This window comes from Macaca nemestrina, chromosome 17 (assembly GCF_043159975.1).
Source record: "Macaca nemestrina isolate mMacNem1 chromosome 17, mMacNem.hap1, whole genome shotgun sequence".
NCBI classification, from domain to species: Eukaryota; Metazoa; Chordata; class Mammalia; order Primates; family Cercopithecidae; genus Macaca; species Macaca nemestrina.
In genome coordinates this window covers 13,380,343-13,392,551 of record NC_092141.1, presented here as the reverse complement: position 1 = coordinate 13,392,551, position 12,209 = coordinate 13,380,343, and the positions used below count along the sequence as shown (strand labels likewise).

Sequence of the window (12,209 nt, the reverse complement as noted above, 5' to 3'; positions counted from 1 at the left end):
CCTTCTTTAAGTCAATTAATTAGGGCTCTTTTTTATAAACATAACACATACAACACATATATAACTACACAGACAGGCAGAAGAAGATTCAGCAGCTATACGATTTTTCAATTGCCAATCTCCTAATTGGCCTATTAGGACCAATTAGCAATTAGGGCCAATTAGCACCTCTGGGTGCAGCCCTTTAAGCACAAGGCTAAGAAAACTGCAGTTTCTAGGGCCTAATAAACATAGCTGGAAGACAAAAACATTTTGAGAGGGATCTATCCACCTCTAATTCCAGGGGGGTCCATGAGGAAAACAGAGGTCTCTTCCAAAATGGAATCCATGGCACCTTTTCTGTTTTTCCCAAGGAGTCCCAGGTCATCAGAAATTATCTTAGTGTCCCTTATGCATGCATTAAGAGTGGAAAAACAAAATGGAGAAAGAGTTCAGTCAAATGAGAAAAAACATTTTTCCAGCAAAACAAGATCCAAGAAGAGAAAAACATAAAGACCTTTTAAATATACCTAAGGGTTGGATATCCACTTTTAATTAAGCTGAGCACTCTTTAAGAAAATCAATTTAAATCCCTTATTACCCAACTTTAGCTGCACCAAGTAGCCAATATTTCTGGCTTTCAAACTTTACAAAGGTAACCTCCCAGGTGCTCAGAGAAAGCAAAGTTCAAGGCAGTTCATGGAGGGGAAGGGAATCAAGAAATGACAAAGGTCACACAGACATCTAACTAGAAAGAGCTCTTTCCCTAAGCCAAGATTGAACCCAGGCTGCCTTTGTAAAATGGTGGAGGCTAAAACAAAGCACTGCCACGTGGTTATCCCAAGTACGGAAAACAAGATGGAGGCCTGCAGCAAAATTTGCTACTGATCAGTCTGCCAGGCTGGCTTAAACAGTAGGAATATGGAATCCTAGGCCTGCACCCCATCCTATGGTACCCCTATGTCTGACAGAACCATACAAAAAGACATGCAAAGCACATCAGATTGGCTACAGCTTAAGACTAACCTCATAAATCCCTTTTCATAATCAAAACTTTACAGAGAATATAAACAGTGATACTGAGAATATAAAGTGACAGCTGGGGTCCTGGCATAATAGAACATCTTGGGTGCTCAAAGACCTGGGTGGCATTTGGCTGTCTCCTGACTCTATCAATATCTTGGCTATTGTGAATAATTATGCAATAAATGTGGAGATACAGATGTCTCTCTAACATGTCGATTTCACCTCCTTGGACATACATTCAGTAGTGGGATTTTTGGATCATATGGCAGTTCTAGTTTTAATTTTTGGGGGGACCTTCATACTGTTGTCAATGTGGCAATTCTAGTTTACATTCCCACCTACAGTGTGTAAGAGTTCCCCTTTCTCCACATCTTTACCATCATTTGTCTTGTTTTGTTTGTTTTGTTTTGTTCTGTTTTTTTGTTTTTTTGTTTTTTTGTTTTTTGTGTTTTTTTTTTTTTATAATAGCCACCCTAACTGGAGTGAGGTGGTATTTTACTGTGGTTTTGATTTTCATTTCTCTGATAATTAGTGATGTTGAACTTTTTTCATCTGCTTGTTATCCATTTGTATATCATCTTTTGAGAAATATCTATTCAGATCTTTTGCCCATTTTTAAATTGGATTATTTGACTGTTGTTATTGAGTTGAGTTCCTTATATATTGTCAAATGCATAGTTTACGAATATTTTCTCCCATTTTATAGATTGTCTTTTCCAAACCCTTTTGAATTCACAGATGCTAGCACTGTGCATACTGTTCTAAAACTACCTATTGGATTTTATAATGTATTTTGGCAATTTCTCCACTTAGGTAAATGGAGAGTTTTCTTATGATTCTTATGATTATAATTTATTCCATTGTATGAGTGCTGCCATAATTTATTTAACTCTTGTCATATTGACAGATATTTAGTCTGCTTTCTGTGCTTTTGCTGTTACATAGGTATCTTTTCTGCTTTCACCTCAACAACACTTTATCAAAGATTGTCTGGCTTTTTGCTCCACATTTAAAGGAAACCTAGTCTCTGTATTACTTTTGGGGATTTACTTGGATACACTCAGGAATAGAAAGATGGTTTAATATTTTTGAAAGGCATTAATGTAACTTGTTGAAACAAAGGTTAAACATTTGATGAAATCCAATATTGATTCCTGATTTAAAATAAATCTTCACTTAGAGTCAATGGGCATTTCTTCTACTTGAAAAGGAGTATCTTCTTTAAACCAAAGTATGTACAATAGTTTTAATAGAGAAATATTAGAAGCATTCCAGCTGAAGTTAGAAACAGGGCAATCCTCTATCATTTCTCTTATTCAACTTGGTTCAGAAGGTCTATGTGGATGTTAAAGACCAATAGACAGAAAAATAAGAGGCAGAGATTTTATTACTTATAAATATCACAATGATCTGCCTGGAAAACCAGGAATCAATGTAAACCTTTTGGAATTTTCTTTTGTTGAAAAATAAAGTGTCTGACATTATTGTGAGTTATATTGTAAATTATATTTAAAAATTAAAATTGTAATATAAAATAATTTAGCTTATATTGATTATAGGGATATAAGTTGTGATGGAGCACAGTAACAAGAAAAAATAACGTTTCTACTAAATTAATAATCTAGAAGCAGAACTGTATTAAAAGTATCTTTGGTGAATATATCATTTAAAATTGATTTCAAATAAGCTCTGATGTTATGTTAATTGAAATTGAAGCTATAATTGCCAAAGTTTACCAATTTTGAAGGTAATTGAAAGAAATTTATTCAAAGAATCACATTTAAAAATATATCCTTTAGAAAATACCAGTGACAAGATATTAAAGAGATGGCAAAGAAATTGATTTTTAAAATATTCATTTATTTATTTTGAGACAGAGGCTCGCTCTGATGCCATCAGAGTGCAGTGGTGTGATCTCGGCTCACTACAAGCTCTGCCTCCTGGGTTCAAGTGATTCTCATGCCTCAGCCTCCTAAGTAGCGGGGATTACAGATGTGCAACACCACACCCAGCTGATTTTTGTATTTTTAGCAGAGATGGGGTTTTACCATGGTGGCCAGGCTGGTCTCAAACTCCTGACCTCAGGTGATCTGCCTGCCTTGGCCTCCCAAAGTGCTGGGATTACAGGTGTGAGCCACCACACCCGGCTGAAATTGACTGTATAAATATGTATCAGGGTATTTATTCTGTTTGTATTTATTTTAATTTTCAAATAATCTATATTTATCCTGACCACAGAAGGCTCCTCCCAGTTATCTTATTTCTGTAAACTAGCTGGCCTACAGTTCAGGATGTACCTTCATTAGATTTATGAATCTCCTCTTAATTCCCTTCACTACAACCTCCACCATTTTTTGTTTGTTTTATTTTATTTTTTGTAGACACAAGTTCTCACTATATTGCCTAGGCTGGTCTTGAACTCCTGGGCTCAGGTGATTCTCCTGCATTGGCCTCCCAAAATACTTTCACCATTTTTGAGAGTGCCTTTATGTTTAAATTTCTTGGATGCATGAAAAAGTGGGCAAAGTATATGAAGAGATATTTATATATTATGTTGTATTATATTATATTATTTCTCCAAAGAAGACATACAAATGTCCAGCAAACATGTGGAAAGATGCTCAACATCATTAGCCACCACGGGAATGCAAAGTCAAAACCACAATGAGATATCACTTTACACCCACTAGATTAAGTAAAATTTACATGTCAAATAACAAGTGTTGGCAAGGATATGGAGTAATCAGAACCCTCACACACTTCTAGTGGAAATATAGAAAAGTCCAGTTAATTTGGAAAACAGTCTGGGAGTTCCTCAAATGATTAACCATATAGTTCCATAAAACACAGAAATTCTACTCCTAAGTATAAACCCAAAAATACACATCTACACAGAAAGTTATGCAAATGTTTATAGCGGCATTATTTACAATAGCAAAAAGGTGAAAATAATTCAAATGTCCATCAGTGGATGGACGAACAGACAAAATGTCATTTTATGAGACTATCATTATCTTGATACCAAAACTTGATTTAGACAATAGAAGAAGATTAAAGGCCAATCTTATTTATGATCATAGGGTTAAAAATTATAAATCAATTCAATTATAAAAGAAACCAAATCTATACATGTATAAAAAACATCAAGACCAAGCTGGATATATCCCAGAAACACAAGTATTTTTAACCTTAATTAATAAAAAATCTATTCATGTATTCCACCAATTAATAGGTTTGGAAAATTGGTCATCTCAGTAAGTAAAATAAAAGAAGCCAATAAAATTTACCATTCATTTATCATTTATGTAGGAGACATAGCAAACTGAAGTTATGAGGGAATTTTATTTTATTCTATTTTTGTGGGTACACAGTAGGTGTATGTGTTTACTGAGTACGTGTTTTGATACAGACATGCAATGCATAACAGTCACATCATGTAAAATGAGGTATTCATCCTCTCAAGCTTTTATCCTTTGTGTTACAAGCAATCTAATTATATTTTTTTAGTGATTTTTAAATGTACAGTTAAATTACTGTTGATTATAGTCACCTTGTTGTGCTACCAAACACTAGGTCTTATTTATTCTTTTTATTTTTTGTACCCATTAACCATCTCCATCTCCTCCTCCCTCTCCCACTACATTCTCAGCCTCTGGTAACCATCCTTCTACTCTTTATCTCCGTAAGTTCAATTGTTTTGAGTTTAAGATCTCACAAATAAGTGAAAACATGTGATGTTTGTCTTTCTGTGCCTGACTTATTTCACTTAGCATAATGACCTCCAGTTCCATTCATGTTGTTGCAAATGAAAGGATCTCATTCTTTTTGTATGACTGAACAGTGCTCCATTGTGTATATGTACCACATATTCTTTATCCATTCATCTGTTGATGGACACTTAGGTTGCTTCCAAATTTGGGCTATTGTGGGAATTTTATTAACTTGGTAAAAAGCATCAAACAAAATCAGCAAAAAGTGTCATACCTAAAAATGAAATATTAGAAACTTTTACAATAAGAAATAAGAAAAGGATGGCAGCTAGTACCGCTATAATGCAAAAATATAAATGTTATCAATATGGGAATGGATCACTAAAGTCAATTAAAACCATACTAGATGTATTACTTATCAATTGTTATGTAGTAAACTATCCCAAAAGTTAATGACATAAAACAGCAAATATTTATTATATTATAGTTTTATGGGTGAGGAATTTGTGAATGGCTAAGCTGGGTAGTGGGTGGTTTTGGCTCGTGGTCGCATGAGTTTGTAGTAAAGATGTTGGCTAGGGCTGCAGTTGGCTGAAGGCTTGACTGGGACTGAAGTCTTCTTCCCTTCCATGGCTGTTGGAGGGAGGCCTCCATTCCTCTTCAAGTGGGCACCTCCACAGAGCTGTTGAACGTTCATAACAGCTGACTTCCCCCAGGGAAGTAGATTCAAGAAAGAAGAGCAAAGAAGAAATCCCAGTGCCTTTCTTTTACCACCTAGTCTTTGAAGTTATGAGCTGTTCTACTTTGTTCTATTCATTAGAAGACAGTCATTAAGTTCAACTGACATTAAACAAAGGAGGAATTATGCTCCACCTCTCGCAAAAGGAAGTATAGAAGAATTTGTGGACAAATTTTAAAACCACCACATCAGGTAATACTGTGTAACTGTTAAAAATATATAATCAAGATTCATATGTATGGATATGAGACGACATACAAGACATTTAGTTTTTTAAAAAGCAAGATACTGCAACAGTACTTACTACATGACATCATTTCTATTAAATGCTTGCATGCGAACATCTGAAAATGGACTTAAAAATTTCTTTAGACTTGTACTTTATAAATACATAAATATGAACCTACAAGAGTATCCAAAGAGTTATGAGTCATTATCTCTGTTTACTGGGCATCGAGGGTAGGATAATCAATGATGTTCTTAATTTTATCAGCACTACTGATTTTTTGTTTTACATTGAGAAAGGTATTCATGTATTACTTATTGATATGGTTTGGATCTGTGTCCCCACCAAATCTCGGGTCAAATTGTAATCAATCCCCAGTGTTGGAGGTGTCTCATAAATGGTTTAGCATCATCTCCCTCTTGGTACTGTATAGTGTGATAGAGTTCTCACAAGATCTGGTTGTTTAAAAGTATGTAGCACCTCCCCCATCTCTAGCTCCTGCTCCAGCCATCTAAGATGAGCCTGCTTCCCCTTTGCCTTCCACCATGATTGTAAGTTTCCCGAGGCCTCTCTGAAAGCAGAAGCCACTATGCTTCCTTTACAGCCCGCAGAACCGTGAGCCAATTAAATCTCTTGTCTTTATAAACCACCCAGTCTCAGGTATTTCTTTGCAAGAATGGAATAACACTCTCATATAATTAAAAACATAGATATGTATTAACTCACGTATGTGAACACAAAAATGGAGCGCAGAATATTCAGTGGAAAAGAATGGTAAATATGCATATGTAAAAATTGAGTAAATGTGATCGTACCCTGAGACATAGGTATAATCACAAAGCTTGAAGGCCACTCTCAGGACCATCGTGAATTCACATATTTCTTCCCAGGTGCATCTTTCCCTTTTTTGTCACCTTCTTTAAACTGCTGGTTATCTAAAATGCTAGTTGGATAATAAGAGTAGATTTCTTAAGCAGAGTTCTCTAGCAAAGCTTCCTTTACCAGCTTCAGTATGGACAGTTTGCCTTTAACTACAAGTAGGCTACCCTGAGACTATATGTAGTGAGCAACTGACCAGCACCTTGAAGATGAGAGGTCAGTAAAATCCAGGTACCAAACCCAATAATAAGCTTATTGTCAGTCTGAGTCAGAAAGAAAGACTTCCATCCTTAGGTTCTCACCTTCTAAGCCTGGAGATTGTGATGTAGTTAGGAATTTTCCTGTTTATAAAAAGGGACTGAATTCTTCTAGAAAAGCAACTCTATCAATAGGGAATGCTTTGAACTACAAGGACCAGAACACCTGGCAAACACTGGCTTGAAAAATAAGGATTATATTTTCTCAAATGACAAGTTGGGAATCCACAGCTATGTGTCACTGGCCAGAACTGAGTTGCACGGCAACCCCTATTGCATAGATGGCTGGGAAAACTAGTTTCTGGCTGTTCCAGCTGCCCCAGTGAAGTCAGGGAGAGGGGTTTTAGGTTAGCAGCTAGCACTGTCTGCTACAAAACCCACTTCATTCATTTTCTCTTTACCTAGAAGTCAAGTCTTTCTCACATTTCTCCCAAGCCTTTCAACAAGAAGTTCTCCAGAAGATGCATCATTGTCTCACTCCGGGTTGGAACCATACTTCCAGATGTCTGCAGTCACCTGCTTTATTTTAATACCCGTTTGTGATATCTGGTCTCTGTTATAATACATTCTGCATTCCAAAAAAAAAAAAAATCAGGTGCCTTCTGTACACTCTGCACATTATGTAAATTTGTTTGCTTGTATTTTAATGTCCTTTACATGGAAAAATATGATAATAGTGGTTTGAACAGTGGCCTCTCAAATATATGTCCACCTCCTCACCCCTAGAACCAGTGAATGTGACCTTATTTAGAAAACAGAGTCTTTGCTCATGTAATTATTTCAAGGATCTTGATATTTCAATCACACTAGATTATCCAAATGAGACCAAAATCTCATAACAAATGAGATTTGTCAAATGTCCTTATAAGAGCCAGGCAGAAGAGAAGACTGGCACAGAGAAGATTGTCATATTAAGACGGAGGCAAAGATTGTAGTTAGGTGGCCACAAGCCAAAGAATATCTGGGGCCACTAGAAGCTGAAAGATGCAAAGAAAGATCCTCCCCTAGAGCCTTCAGAGGTAGTGTAGCCCTCTGACAGCTTCATTTTAGACTCTGGCCTCCAGAACTTTGAGAGAATACACTTCTGTCATTTAGATTCACCAAATTTGTGATAATTTTTTATTCCAGTTCTAGGAACTAATAAAATGATCATTGCATTTTTGTTGTTATTGCATATGAAATTAACAAATTCCAAAAATTTTTTGTATAGAACTCAGAGAACAATTCAAACAAGGTAGAGTTGTCCATGTGTAGGTTTAGAGCCCAAATCAGACAGTTTTTGCATCAAAATGCAGCCTGACTCTTGTTTTAAGTCCATGATACACCCCAACTTATCAAAAAAAAAAAAAATAGCTTTCCCTCACTAATTGCCCAAACTGTGGATTCAGTCCAGCTAATTTCTCACTTATTGATCCAGGACAACTTTATCAGGCTGAGTTCCAAATTCAGACCAATTCCTCTTTTCCCTGTGCCTTTCTTAGTAAATTTTAATGACAGCAATCTCAGCTCCCCCTGAAAATTTAACTCCTTACCAAGTATGGTGACCCAAAAAGATCTGAACAAATTAAATGTCCTATTTCCAGCCTCTGCCTATCCAAGATCCTAGTGTCTTATGACCAGTTTTTATTGCAGATTGGAAATCTAATAGTCATCTGTTTTTTAACACAAATTTAAGGTTATTCACATGATATCATAGTCACATTCTGATATGCATTATTGGGTGAGAAAGAGGGAGAGTCTCAGATGACACCTTCAATGATTGATAGTCACATAGAAGTATGTCAGTGGTGTGATTATCTGTCATACATATCACAGAAGAAAAAGGGGCAGGGCAATACAGAAAATTACTATACTTGAATGAAAAAAAATATGCATGGATTTGGGAGTTGTCTAGGCCTGAGCTTAAACTCTGGTTTCTCTATTATTTGTGTTACCTCCTTTAGGAGTTTCCTTAATTTTGCTGAGACCTAGTTTCTTCATCTATAAAATGGAGTTGATTATATCTACCTTGTAGGGTTGAAGAGGATTAAATGGGATGGCTCATGTAAGTAATCAGATACGATGACTGGCACACAACAAGCTTCAACAATTACTAGTTTCCTTCTCTGAATCTCATCTCCTCTGTTTTTGTCTTTCTATAGCCTTCCCCAGTCCCCCAACCTTAAAAGTATGTGACTCCATTAGTGGGCTTAAGCTTCCTGTAATTCCTGATTTAAGACCAGCAACATTGGGACATATGTAATACCCACATCAAAGCTCTCTTACGAATCTCATGGCTTAAAAACCGTGGTCCACCCAGAACCAGGTCCTATGGCTGCAATTCTTCTGGACTGCCAAGTTGATCCAGAATCTGGTACCTGTGGAACACTCACTATCCCCACAGGGTTGCTTGCCCACAGGAGTTCTCTTGCCACTTTCCCTTCAAAGCATTCCAAGCCTCACCCTTCCCCAAACTCTAGAACTGGTAGGGACTTGACTTAATTACTGCCAGCCCTCTTCCCTGAGGCTAGGAGCAAGAGTGCATAGACTAATTCTCTTGATAATCGTTCTCTTCCTATCCATCCCTAAATTATTGGTCACCACCTAGATTGCCTCATTTACCCCCCTCTCTTATCCGAGTGAATACTAGTACTGAGAGTTTATAGATCCAATTATTTCACAAATTGAATAGTACTAGACATGGTTTTAGGAGCTGGGGACACTGCTGTAAACAAAACAAAAGAGCCTGTGCTCTCGTGTTCATATTACACTACTTGGAAAGATGGAAGATAGATAAAGAGTCAAAACAATAAGGCAAATAGATGAAAGGTTCCTTGAGGAAAATAAATAGGGAATACAATGGATAAGGGAGGTAATGCTTGAAGCAAGACCTGAGTGAAGGGAAGTAGCTGGCTTTGCCAAAGTCTGATGTCTGAGCCTTCCTTACAGAAGTTAGAGTTCCCCTGGTCGGCAGGTCAAGGTCTGTCTTACCTAACCAGGTAATTTTTCCAGAACTTTCGTTTACTTCTGGTGAGCCATTCTTTGTGTGGCCAAGGCTCTCAATATCCCCTCCCACTTCCAAGTCTTAGAGGTTACAGCATATTTTCAGCAGTTCTTATACTTAGAACAGATCTACTAAAACGTAGATCCTCAAGCTTCTTCATTCACTAATCCATTCATTCAAACAGTGATTGAATATCCACAGTATTATAAGCAACATAATAGGTGATGTGAGATACAAAGATAAGTAAGAAATGAACCTTGCCTTCAAGAAAATTGCACTGAAAGTTGACTGCCATTGCAGGTTGCATTGGAAAATGGGGCAGAGATAATGTTGGAAAGGTTAGCATTGGCTAAAGTGTGTGTGTGAGCTTAGCAGGTCGGGACTTCCAACCAAGCTAAGGAAATTGAAATGAGAGCCACTAGGGGCTTAATTCACAATAAATGATGGTCAGATAGGACAGTAGTAAAACAGAATAGGTGAGAGTTAGCAAGGATCTGAATGAAGTCAGAGGTAGTGGGGATGGCAAAGACGGGACAGATACGAAAGTTTTAAAGAAGTAAAATATATGGATATTCTTAAATATCTGACAATCTAATGAGGAAGACATTGCTGTACGTTTTTACTTACCCTTGACTGAACATAATTTGAAGTTTCTGGAGAAAAGAGTTTGATAATACAGTGTGACACAGAGATGGAATGATAAATGAGAAGATGAGATTGGGTCATGTTGGGCAGGGATAGGAGATGTGTGGCCTTGGGCTTTTGCCCTCAGATACCAAAGTCATGGCAGCAATCCCCAATCAATCACAACATGCCTTCTCATTGAATTCAGATGTAGCTTTAGATCCTTTTTCAACACAAAGCTCCAGGCAGAAAGGACAAAATCCATCAGGGCTGGTGCACTAATTAAAACCTACTTGCCAGTTTTGGTGCTAGGCTTAGAATACCCTAAGACAAAGTTTGATCATTATTCAACAGGAAGCCACAGATGGCTTTTGAGGGGGAAGACTGAAGAATAGAGGACATTATATTTGGTAGAAATGTGAAAATTAAGTTGAAGGAGCAAGCAACTAGAGGCAGGCAGATGGGTCAGAACATTACTTCATGGACTTTGATGGCTGGAAACATTAGCAAAGCAGACAAGAATGTGATTACAGGTGTGTTATAGTTTGAATGTGTCTCCTTCAAAATTTAGCTGTTGCCCAGGTGATAGTATTCAGAGGTGGGGTCCTTAAGAGGTGATTAGGCCAGGAGGGCTCCTCTCTTATTTATGGGATTAAGGCCCTTATGCTAGTATTATATTAACTTGCCCTTTTGCCTTCTGTCATGTGAGGACACAGAAAGAAGACCGTCACCAGACACCAGATGCTGGGACCTAGATCTTGTGCTTCCAAGCCTCCAGGCCTATATGAAATAAATGCGTTTTCTATAACCTACCCAGTCTGTAGCATTCGGTTATAGCAGCGATAACAGACTTAGACAAGGTGGCTCTGGATTTTCCTTCCAATGAGCATGTCTAACTCAACGTGCCTGCATTTCAGAATCAGAGCATTTCAGTGTAATGAACTTCTCTTTAACTGCCAAGTCAAGATGATCTTGTGTTTTTGTTCTTATTTTAATTTTACTTATTTTTAGGCATGAAGTCTCACTCTGTTGCCCAGGCTAGAATGCAATGGTGTAATCACAGCCCATTGCAGCCTCCAACTCCTGGGCTCAAGCAATCCTCCTGCCTCAGCCTCCTGAGTAGCTGGGACTACAGGCATAGCTACCCAGGGTAGCACCACCAAGCCTGGCTAATTGTTTTGTTCTTATTTTTTTTGTAGAAATGAGGTCTTACTATGCTGCCCAAGCTAGTCTCCAACTCCTGACCTCCAGTGATCCTCCCACTGCAGTCTCTCAACTGCGATTACAAGCCTGAGTCACTGAGCCCAGCAAGATAACCTTGTTTAAGAGGAAACCCACAGCAGAGAGGTCATCCCTAGGAGTACAATGGGTTCTATACCAGAAATCTGGAGGCATTGACTCCAGTTGTGACTCAAAGATGAATTATTCACCTTATTCGTGCCTATTTCCTAATTTGGAAAATAGGAGTGTTGAAATGTTCTCTAAATGCCCCACTAGATTCTAATTGTCTCTGATTTTTTAAGTGTCACTGAAACACTGCAGTGGGAGTGGCCATTGGCCATAATCAAGAGAAGTAAACACCTTTAGTAATGAAGTAAAACCCCTAAAGATGAATAGACACTGAAGGTTCTGATAATTATTTTACATTTAACAATTCCAATTCAGCTCAAAACATCTGGCCATGAACTGAGAATTTTGCTAAGATCCCAAAATATCTGGGGTTATTCCAGGGCATTGAAATAATAATTTATATTCTTCATAAACAGGCTGTCCTTAGAGCGTGCCA

At 37.5% G+C, this 12,209-nt stretch overlaps 1 long non-coding RNA gene across 3 annotated transcripts in view; it reads right to left on the bottom strand.

Annotated features, from left to right (window-relative positions):
• Nucleotides 1-12,209, bottom strand: part of LOC105473541 (uncharacterized) — a 243,729-nt gene that overhangs the window by 92,536 nt on the left and 138,984 nt on the right. The window lies entirely within an intron of this gene.